Genomic DNA, 11,873 nt, shown 5'->3' with positions numbered 1-11,873 from the left:
ACACTCGACAACTCACCATCCCTCTTCCTCCACCACACTCAACAACTCACCATCCCTCTTCCTCCACTACACTCGACAACTCACCATCCCTCTTCCTCCACTACACTCAACAACTCACCACTCCACACTCAACAACACACCATCCTCTTCCTCCACCACACTCAACAACTCACCATCCTCTTCCTCCACCACACTCAACAACAACTCCCTCTTCCTCCACCACACTCAACAACTCACCATCCCTCTTCCTCCACCACACTCGACAACTCACCATCCCTTCCTTCCACCATCCTCTTCCTCCACTACACTCACAACTCACCATCCCTCTTCCTCCACCACACTCAACAACTCACCATCTCTTCCTCCACCACACTCAACAACTCACCATCCCTCTTCCTCCACCACACTCAACAACCACCTCTTCCTCCACCACACTCAACAACTCACCATCCCTCTTCCTCCACCACACTCAACAACTCACCATCCCTCTTCCTCCACCACACTCAACAACTCACCATCCCTCTTCCTCCACCACACTCGACAACTCACCATCCCTCTTCCTCCACCACACTCAACAACTCACCATCCCTCTTCCTCCACCACACTCGACAAGTCACCAACTCTCCTCCTCCACCACATCGCTTCCTCCTACATTACACTGTACAACTCAAACCCCCCCCCCCCCCCATGGACCAAACACCCGCTGATTGAGGAATAACAAGCAGCCACTTCTCAAGCAGTGAGTGGGATATGTTTACATCTTGAAGGTAAACACACGACATAACACCTGTATGTTAGACTCCTAATTGGATCTGTCTCACCTGACGCAGAGTTGTTGTGTTAGTTGGTTAAGGAAGAGTTTTAAAAGGATATGTTAATGCCAGTGATTAATGCCCTTTTACAGTATATCTTAAGTACTGTTGAGCAATGTTAATGATTACAGGGACATAGTGACAGCTGTATTAGAGTGTCGTGATGGAATGTTTCGGGACGCCCATGAAAGTTGGATAAAAATATACTGTACAATTTTGTTTTTTTCTTTCATGTTATCACTATATCATAAATATTATTGTAATTGTTATTATTGTTATTATTGTCATTATCATTATCACTATTGTCGTTATAACTGTCATACTTTCTATTACTAGTACTATTATACAGGCAGGTTGGAGAATGGACAAGGCTTACTCTTGTCAACGGCTCCAATATGTCGCGAAAATATTTTATAAGACGCTTTTGCACAGGTAAGAATTTTACGATAAATAACTGTATAAAGAAGACTGTATAACTCTTAGGGGTAAGACTAATAAGATTAACTTAGTATATAATAATAATATCCAATCATGACAGCACTTCAGTACATCTCTTAACTCCTCATATGATCTTACAGCTTCCATATTGTTAGAAAATTTCAGAATGACAATCCCCTCATCTCTCTCCCCCTCACAGAAGTTAATATTACCCGTCTTCCCTCACGACGTCCCCTCATAACCATTGCACATCTTTTTCTCATAACTTCACATTACAACACTTCAATATACCTCTTCTTCCCTTACAACCTCCCCTCATAATGTTAACTTTAACCTTACAACTTTTACAACTTCCCCTCACAACCTCCTCCCCTTCACAACTTCCTTCCCCTCACAACCCCCCTCCCCTCACAGCCACCCTACCTCCCTCCCCTCACCCTCGTCTTCTCTTTAATTTGTTATTACCATCATACACGTGAACAGAGTCTCAGGAACCCTAAACAACTTACCATTATTGTAATATCTCTCTCTCTCTCTCTCTCTCTCTCTCTCTCTCTCTCTCTCTCTCGCTCTCTCTTGGGAATTAACGTCCAAGTGTCTCCTTAAGATGACATTAATAACTCAGAAGACGTAATTAACCAACATAATAAAATGTATAAACTACACGACTCAAATTATTATTACAATTCCGCGCCATTTTATCTTCCTCATTAGAAAGAGCTATTTACCGAGACATACCGTTTCTCGAGTCATTACGGAGATGGTTATGTATTATGTAGCTCCATGGGAAGTCAGTAATGCCAGGCTCGACGATTCCGGGTTCAGATCCGGTTTCGGGTTTTGATTCGATTTCGGGTTCAGATTCAGTTTCGGATTCAGATTCGGTTCCGGGGTTCAGATTCGGTTCGGGGTTTAGATTCGGTTTCGGCTTCAGATTCGGTTCCGGCTTCAGATTCGGTTCAGGGATTCAGATTCAGTTCCAGGTTCAATTTCGGTTTCTGGTCCGGATGCAAATTCTGCGGATTAGTTAGGTGTCGTCTTCCTCCCTGGTGAGACGGTCGTAAGAGCTATCTCGCGTTTCCAATATTGATAAATCCCCTTTCTTTCCTCCTGCACACCTCTCCATTAACACGACCAAATTTTATCTCGATATTTTATCCCGTTCTCTGTTGGCACAAAGACGAAATTAATATGGAGGGATTTTTTTTTTTAGTTAAGATATACGTTATAATGTTAAAAAAAAGAACTAATAATAATGGGGATGTATTAAATAAAGAGGAAGTTCTTCATTCTTTATTAAGGACCTCACCGTTTTCTGTTGTTACGCTGCAAATTTTCAAGAGGGACTTTACCAAATTTTATGTTACATCTAATACAAGTGAGAGAAAGACAGACTTGTTCGTTTTCTGGTGGAACAATGGAATATAAAAGAGAGAGAGAAAGGAGGAAGGAGAAAGAGAGAGGGAAAGAGAGAGTGGGGGAGAGGGGAAGGAAAGACTGAGAGGAGGGGGGAGGGAAGGAGAGACTATCCTAATTTATGCCACACAGAAACCGAAACTCGAACCCTCACAAAACATGTAATCATAGACGGTGTTATTATTAGTATTATTATAGTCATCAACTACAACAAATAATAAACAAGAAAGATTAAAGAGGATTATAACAATTACATGTGAAAAAAAATAGAATGATTCGTCAGTCATCTTTTACACTGCACATCAAAAACTCAGATTTCAAAATACGAGGGTAAAAAAAAATAATAATCATCATAACTGAACACACACACACACACACACACACACACACACACACACACACACACACTCGGCAAAAAGAATGGCAAATACGAACGTTATGATCTAGTATTTATTCATTATATTTGTCCTCTTAAACAAAAAAGCAAGATTAACGTTTAACAATTATATATATTATATTCTATCTCCACCCACACACCCATTCTTCTTCCACCCACACCCATTCTGTCTCCATCCATATCCATTCTGTCTCCACCCACGCCCATTCTACTTCCACCCACATCCATTCCACCTCCACACACCCATATCACCTCCACCCGCAACACCTCACTCCTCCAATTTACTCCTATTTCATTCCTTCCAATTACTCATCGACCGACCCCCCCCCCCCCCCCCACCTCACGTTAAACAATCACAAATAAACCAAACTTGTTGCACCCCCATCAAACCTCGAACCAACGTCCTGGAGTTCCGTGCCTGGGTAGAGCCCACCCAGCCACGGGGCTCTAAAGGCAATTAAAACCAGATCAGATAAATATACTGTATATATTATGTCTGTCGAATTCTCTTTTTTTTTTGCCTATATATTTTTTTATATGTAGGTTCTCAATAGATTAAGCTATTAACTGTAGTGTTGTAGTGTTACTTTAGAAGATGTAGCAAATTGTAGCATAAATAAAGGATAAAATGTGATAATTATCGGTTATTCTTCTTCTTCCTTTCATTTGTTGCGGTGAAGGTGTCCATTGTCCACAGAGAGCTTTAGGACAGAGAGAATAATAAAACGTGTATGTGTGTTAAGCTGAAACGTAATATAAATCTGGAGTATTTAAGACGACTAGACAGACACCGGGAATACTCAGATATTAATAATCTTCCTTTCATATAAACAACCATGAAAAGCAGTTTACATGATCTTCCCAATTAAAAAAAAAAAAAATAAATAAATAAATAAATAAATAAATAAATAAATAATTATACTATAACATCCCACAATACGCACATGGGGTTGAAAAAAATAATCATCTCGTTCATTATTAAAAATAAATTAAAATATAACAAACACGTAATTATATATCCATTTCTTCCAAAAACGACGGAAAAAAATAATTATTAAATTTTCTAGTGGTAATAACATGTAAATATTAATTATTTTTTAACCAATGAAACACAGATAATTTAAGATAAGAGTAATAATGAGAACCAAACGATTTTATTAATTATATGAGTACAGTAAAAAATCACGGCAGGTTTAAATAATCCCCCCAAAAAATAATAAAATAAAATAACCTAATTTAATATCATATGGCTACTTAATATCCAGGCCTTACGTTATTGATAATGGGAAGGTGAGTCTAGTTTTAGGTAAACAGATCAGGTGTGTGTGTGTGTGTGTGTGTGTGTGTGTGTGTGTGTGTGTGTGTGTGTGTGTGTGTGTGTGTGAAAGTCTGTAAAAAAAAGTGAAAGCATCAGCATTCCTTTAGAGGTAAAATGTAGAAAAATCTGTGAAATTCTCGAGCTTGGGGATTCTGTGAGGACGAGATACAGTGGTTGAGATAATATATACAATAAGGATGTCTTTCGAGAGGCTGTGAGCGTCTGTGAATGCAAGATAAAACCTCATTGGAATTCTGTGGGTGAACTCAATACAGGTGCCGTGTCAATATCCCTGAGAGTCTGTGAGTGTCTGTAGTGAGGATATTATCAAGACTGTGACCTTCTATGATCGTCTTGGGTGATGTCTGTGGGTTAGGTTAGGCTAGGTTAGGTTAGGTTACGAGTCTCTCATCGGCTGTGGACGACTAGAAAACAAGACGACTATATAGTGGACGACTAGAAAGTGAGTAAATGTTATTATAATGCATAACACTGAACCCACACACACACACACACACACACACACACACACACACACACACACACCTATAAGCTGTTATCCGATGAAGTAATAATTTAAACATAAAGGTAAACCCCCAACAAAATCCTGAAGTAATCCCCTAAATACATCAACATTCAACATCAACATTCAACATAACATCACACCCAGCACAACAGTTTCCGGGTAGATACTGAAACCATTTACGGAAAATGACCGGAATAGAGTTTCTAAAGTAAGTCTATGAATAAATACACCCTAGTACCTCAGCCCGACCCTTTACAATGGTAATTCTAACCTCCCACCTAACTCCTCCCACTTCCCTCTTCTTAACCTTCCCGGATTATATCATGTGCCGCCACCTACATCATGTCAGACTTTGGGAATATTATCTCCTACTATGGTAATTCTAACCTCCCACCTAACTCCTCCCACTTCCCTCTTCTTAACCTTCCCGGATTATATCATGTGCCGCCACCTACATCATGTCAGACTTTGGGAATATTATCTCCTACTAGTGTTTCTCTCTCTGTGTGTGTGTGTGTGTGTGTGTGTGTGTGTGTGTGTGTGTGTGTGTGTGTGTGTCCTGGTGGTGACAGAAGATGACCATTAATATGCTGACGTGAACAAGGGTTTGGGTAGGTCAGATACGTCAGCTTTATTAGGAGTTGAGGAATGTGTTTTGGGTGTTGAATTCTCGTATACATACACACACACACACACACACACACACACACACACACACACACACACACACACACACACACACAAATTCTATTAGCATAACAATGTCTCCATAACCCACATAAAATTCTTGAGTGTGGAACCGGCCGTTGATGTGTGACAAAGACAGGAGGTTGGATCCTACAGGAGAGAGAGAGAGAGAGAGAGATTGACTTCAGTTTATTCAGCAAAGTGTATCCAGTGACATATTGTTTTTAAAAAAAGAAAAAAGAAAATAAACATCGAGTATATATATATATATATATATATATATATATATATATATATATATATATATATATATATATATATATATATATATATATATATATATATATATATATATATATATATATATATATATATATTTTTTTTTTTTTTTTTTTACCCAGAGAAATACTATTATTGTCTCTCTAAACTGACCTCAACAATAAACAATGAAGGACGAGGACATAAAACAACTACAAATAAATATGACTGAGTTCATAAGAATCACACGAGGGTACAAAAGACCCAGATATTAAGAACACCCCTTCCTCCTTCTACCTCTACACTCTACTCCCCCTCCCTCCTTCTTACCCTCTACACTCCCACCTCCCCCTCCCTCCTTCCCACTCCCTCCCTATCTCCCCCTCCCTCCCTCCTCCTTTTTCTTACCTCCCTAGTCCACCCTCTTTTTCACCTCCTTGTTCATTCTCCCTCCTTCTCCTTCTTCCTTTTCCTTCCTCCTTCTTTTCTCCTTCTACTCTCCCCCCTTGGCCTCCCTCCCTCCATTTACTCTCCTCTCTCTACTTCGTATCTTCCTCCTCCTCCCTACCCCCCCTTTACTCTCTCTCCTCCTTGAGCAAGTTTCCACAGTTCTTGGCAGGGACGACGAGAAGAGCTGCCCAAACTTCCACATAAAGAATGACAAAAACACCAGCCGCCATAGAACAAACAAACAAACAAATAAACAAACAAACAAACAGATTAACAAACAAAAACAAAAACAGGCAATAAAATCCAGGAAAGCAATACTCCAATTTATTTATTTTATTTTTTTGCAGGGAAAATAAAAGTCAGAAATAAAGAGAAAAACGAGCCAATATTAGAGAGCCAGTGCAATATGTCTCTACCCAATTCTATCCATACCTATCCATGTGTTTATCCATCTCTATCCATGTCTCTATCCAACCCTATCCATATTGGTGAACCTCTGACTCTTGTCCAGTTATCAAGGAAAAAAAAAGAGTGATATAAAAGAGTTATAATCAACAACAACAACAACAACAACAAGAAAATAAAGAACAACAACAACATTATGAAGAAGAAAAAAGAATAAACAAACAAAAATTAAACTAACAAGAAAGAAAGAAAGAAAGAAAGAAAGAAAGAAAGAAAGAAAGAAAGAAAGAAAGAAAGAAAGAAAGAAAGAAAGAAAGAAAGAAAGAAAGAAAGAAAGAAAGAAAGAAAGAAAGAAAGAAAAGAAAGAAAGAAAGAAAGAAAGAAAGAAAGAAAGAAAGAAAGAAAGAAAGAAAGAAAGAAAGAAAGAAAGAAAAGAAAGAAAGAAAGAAAGAAAGAAAGAAAGAAAGAAAGAAAGAAAGAAAGAAAGAAAGAAAGAAACAGTAAAAACAGAAAAAGTCCACGCGCCTCTTCCTCCAATCAACAGAGAAAAAATACGTAAAGAACAAACGCGTAATTATAAACAAAACACCGTATGAAATAAAATACAGAAAACGAAAGAATAAAAATAGATGAATGTGATAAAGATATTGTAGTAACGAAATGAATGTGTGTGTGTGTGTGTGTGTGTGTGTGAAGGGTACACACACACACACACACACAGCAAGAGAAATAGATCAAGGCTAATGCTCTCTCTCTCTCTCTCTCTCTCTCTCTCTCTCTCTCTCTCTCTCTCCAGCAGTACACGGATCAAAAGAGAGTGTTTACATTTTTCAACCATCTTACCAACTCAGCTCTGGCCAATGAAATCCAATCTCTCCCCCTACCTGTGATTCTTCCCGGAGTGATTTATTTATTTTATCCTCGCACACATTCTTCCTTTTCCTATATTATTCCTTGGTATCCTTCCTCGCCCACGATAGGATATTTATACTCTCCTCCTTCACTCGCCGGTCATCCCCCCCCCGCCCTTGTGACGAGGATGTGTCTCTTGTAGGACGCCAATCGAGTATGGATCCTTCTTCTGTCCACACACACACACACACACACACACACACACACACACACTAGAATGCACACTCAATTATTTTCGTAATGAATCCATGATTTTGCTACGTTTTGGGGAACACGTGTCTGTGATATGTTGGGTTAATTGGCTTCTGTTTATTCTCTGTCAAGTTACTATTGTTTATCTCTCTCTATCTCTCTCTCTCTCTCTCTTCTCTCTCTCTAGATCGCCTGGTCCTGAATGGTCAATGACTCGTCTTCAATGACCAATAAAACTCGGCCTCTCTGTTGGTGGTTCGTCAATCATTTCAATGAGAGTCGGGACAAAAAAAAATTGGAGTTGTTATCGTTTTGTCATACTTCCTTCCCATTTAGTCCCCATGACAGTCGAGGGAAAGAGGGAGAGGAGGAGGAGGAGGAGGAGGAGGAGGAGGAGGAGGAGGAGGAGGAGGAGGAGGAGGAGAGTAATTTCCATGACAGATGAAGGAGAGGGAGGGGAGAGGAAGGTTAGAATTCTTGAAAGTCGGACGAAACTCCAAAACACACAAAAAAATTATCATTCATCTTGCCATCAGAAAAAACGGTAAGCTATGAACGACGTCAATGACAAGTGAAGATGAGATAAACTACGGCCATAAAAATGGTAATGGGAAATAAATGAGGAAAAAAATATGATCACCATGACAACGGAAGACAAACAAGAGAGGAAAAAATATACACCTTCGTTAATGGACATCGACGAGCAAAAGGAAACCTCTCATGTCCATCATGTGTTAATAAGAAGCAAATAAACAAAGCAAATAAAACAAAACAAATAAACAACCCAATATCATAAGACAACTAAACCAAAACAAAAGCTCTCCCCCTAAAAATTCTTCGGAGATGAAAAGATGGAATTTTCAGATACCATCTAGCAATCACGAGTCTGGCAGCAAGAACGAGCCAACCAACCAGAGGGTCTCAAGCTCTTCAGGTGGTCGCTTGGCCCACACTCAAGCTGTGGGAGTTTCGACTTCTTGAGTGGATGAATTGATGGCCTTTTTTTTTTTTCTTTCTCCATTTTTTCTTTAGGGAGGATGGGGGGTAACAAGAGGCTCCAGGCAGGGTCTCTAACTATCTCTTCCCCTTCACCTGGTACAAATGGCCTGGTTAAATGGTCGTTTGTGGCAGTGATCGTGACGGTTAACCGATAAGGAAAGGATATTCTTTTTTTTAGATATATGGCAGAGAGAGAGAGAGAGAGAGAGAGACTATGGCAGTTGACACACACACACACACACACACACACACACACATGTAATGCTGGAGTGTTTTTGAACAGCTGTTATGCTCAGTGACCGTGTAAACTATCATTTAGTTTAGTCTGTGCGTGTTTGTTAATGTTGAGCAATAACTGTAACGTCTAATGTGTGTGTGTGTGTGTGTGTGTCAGATAGATAGATAGATAGATGATAGATAGATAGATAGATAGATAGATAGATAGATAGATAGATACATAGATACATAGATACATAGATACATAGATAGATAGATAGATAGATAGATCTCCTTCACCAACCACCAAGGAACTATGCAAATCAACCCTCTCTGAAGCATATATTAACAAGACTCAGTGGACTTGTCAAGGAAGGATCAGACCTCTCTCACCTCTCTCACACACACACACACACACACACACACACACACACACACACACACACACACACATGTAATGCTGGAGTGTTTTTGAACAGCTGTTATGCTCAGTGACCGTGTAAACTATCATTTAGTTTAGTCTGTGCGTGTTTGTTAATGTTGAGCAATAACTGTAACGTCTAATGTGTGTGTGTGTGTGTGTGTGTCAGATAGATAGATAGATAGATGATAGATAGATAGATAGATAGATAGATAGATAGATAGATAGATACATAGATACATAGATACATAGATAGATAGATAGATAGATAGATAGATAGATCTCCTTCACCAACCACCAAGGAACTATGCAAATCAACCCTCTCTGAAGCATATATTAACAAGACTCAGTGGACTTGTCAAGGAAGGATCAGACCTCTCTCACCTCTCTCACACACACACACACACACACACACACACACACACACACACACACTTCAAGACAGGATTGAGGCAATGCACCATCAAGTTTGTAAATCAACCCCGCGAACAATGAGGCCACACCCACAGACAGACAGACATACGAACTGCTTAGTGGGACAATTTGTAGCTGGAATAAATTGGAAACTGTGATTTTTCTTTTTTATGAATATATGATATGAATTGAAATTAACCTTTATGTGTGTGTGTGTGTGTGTGTGTGTGTGTGTGTGTGTGTGTTGCATAAATAAATATATCACAGATAGACTCAAAGTAAACAGGTAAACAGCATAATTAATAACACTCCTCAGCACAGACACTAACACGGTGAACACAACCTCAAGACATGGCTACCCACGCTTTACCACCTGGGAGAAATGTTTACACCAAGTGAACGGGATCTGACCTGAATTGAACTGACCTGACGTAAATCTATTTGGACTGGTATTACCAATTTCCATGAAGTTGTAATGTTTTTTTCTCTTTCCTTTCTCTCTCCACCATTTCCAAACGACGATTTTCTAAATATTTCACCAACTACTTTTTTTTTGTACAGTATGTAAACTACAGGTTGCAAAATATTTTACCCAATTCCAACCATAATTTTGAAATACATAATAACTTCAGTTCTGGATTCGACTGAAATATTTTTGTTCATTAGTCACATTTTTCACGTGTGTGACGAGCGATATCCTGAGGTGATCCTGATATATCGAATTTGCTTAATACTTGACGTGAATTAAATGAAAAATATACCTGCACAACAAAACACCTGCAAGAGTTTGACAGTGTGGGTAATACATATATTTCCCTCATATTTAACATTCTTGGCAATTCCTAGTTTACGGTATTAATTATTATTATTATTATTATTATTATTATTATTATTAATTGTATTTTAGTTTAAAATTCACGATACATATTTCAGCATTCAGGGGTAAATATAAAAATGTCTACAACAACACGCTTTCGTTGATCACTGATGCTCATTACACCTTAATATATATACACACACGTACACACATTATGTACATATACTATAGTTACAGCACCTTTATAAACAAATGGATGATGATGATGATGATAATGATGATGATGATGATGATGATGCCCTCACCTAACCAGTTCCAAGCAGTGGACACATTTATCTATATTTCACCTCGTAAGCTCACCTGACTTTCCACCTGCGTTCCGAATAATTAAATCTCTTATTTTCACTCACTATAACTTTTATTTTCACTTTAGTAGTGATGGCATTATTTACTGTTGAATGTGGTAATGAGAGAGAGAGAGAGAGAGAGAGAGAGAGAGAGAGAGAGAGAGAGAGAGAGAGATAGTGTGTGTTGTCGTAATAAGCCAGATAAAAAAAATGAACTGATCGTACTGAAGGGTGTTCCAAAATTCAATTACCAAATTCATTTACGTTGAAACCTGCCATATGCATTACACGCCCTGAAATGTAACCAACACATCATTAAGGGGGAAAAATAGGAAAAATGTGAAAAAGTAAGGAGGGAGGGGATGGAGGAGGAGGTGGAAGAGAAGGAGAGGAGGGAGAGGAGGTGGAGGGAAAGGGCGAGACGCGGAAAAGGGATAGAAGGGGGAGAGAAGGGTAGACTACAACAACCCGTTTCAAGTAAAAGTTCAAAGTGAATTTTATATTCCAACACCTAAGCTGGATTTTTTTTTACGACGACACTAAATTGACAAAGGAGAGAAAAAAAAAGGCTGAAACATCAGACATGATTAGAGTGAAAATTACATTCACTCTATCGCTGCTCCTTTATTCATCGATCATGCTACACTATCCGCCCTCTTCACTTGTCTTTATTATCACAACCTAACCTAACCTAACCTAACCTAACCTAACCTAACCTAACCTAACCTAACCTAACCTAGCCTTACCTAAACTAGCCTAATTTGACATTTCTAGGTAGCATTTGGGTGTTGAATCATCGGGTGAAATAAATGAGGGTGGCTAATCTTCAGGAGATCCTAATCGCCCTT

This window comes from Homarus americanus, unplaced genomic scaffold, assembly GCF_018991925.1.
Source record: "Homarus americanus isolate GMGI-L3 unplaced genomic scaffold, GMGI_Hamer_2.0 scaffold25483, whole genome shotgun sequence".
Lineage (NCBI taxonomy): Eukaryota > Metazoa > Arthropoda > Malacostraca > Decapoda > Nephropidae > Homarus > Homarus americanus.
Note: the sequence above shows the minus strand (reverse complement) of the source record.